General features: G+C 37.7%; 1 protein-coding gene across 1 annotated transcript in view; it reads left to right on the top strand.

Moving 5' to 3' along the window:
* Positions 1-470, top strand: part of WDR59 (WD repeat domain 59) — a 121918-nt gene that overhangs the window by 47087 nt on the left and 74361 nt on the right. The window lies entirely within an intron of this gene.

Genomic DNA, 470 nt, shown 5'->3' with positions numbered 1-470 from the left:
ATTTTTTGAGTTATTGATAATTGCCATTCTAACTGGAGTTAGGTGGTATCTTAGTGTGGTTTTGATTTGCATCTCCGTGATGATTAGTGAGGTTGAACATTTTTTCATGTGTCTGTTGGCTGGTCAGATGTCTTCCTTTGAGAAGTGTCTGTTCATATCTTTTGCCCATTTTATAATGGGGTTGTTTGTTTTTTCCTTTTCAGCACATTTGAGTTCCTTGTAGATTCAAGATGTTAAGCCTTTGTCAGACCTGGAGTTGGCAAATACTTTTTCCCAATCTGAAAGCTGTCTCCCTGCTCTCTTGATGGTTTCTTTGGCTTTGCAAAAGTTTGTCAGTTTAATGAGGTCTCACTTGTCTATCTTATCTCTTATGGGCTGTGGGTTTTGGGTTTTGTTCATGAATTGGATGCCAGTTCCAATTTCCATGAGGGTATGTCCTTCATTTTCTAAAGTTCTTATGATTTGAGATT

This window comes from Carlito syrichta, unplaced genomic scaffold (assembly GCF_000164805.1).
Source record: "Carlito syrichta isolate Samal-C Ts95f unplaced genomic scaffold, Tarsius_syrichta-2.0.1 Scaffold309739, whole genome shotgun sequence".
Taxonomy (NCBI): Eukaryota; Metazoa; Chordata; class Mammalia; order Primates; family Tarsiidae; genus Carlito; species Carlito syrichta.
The sequence above is the reverse complement of the archived record's forward strand: the minus strand, read 5'-3'. Positions and strand labels throughout refer to the sequence as shown.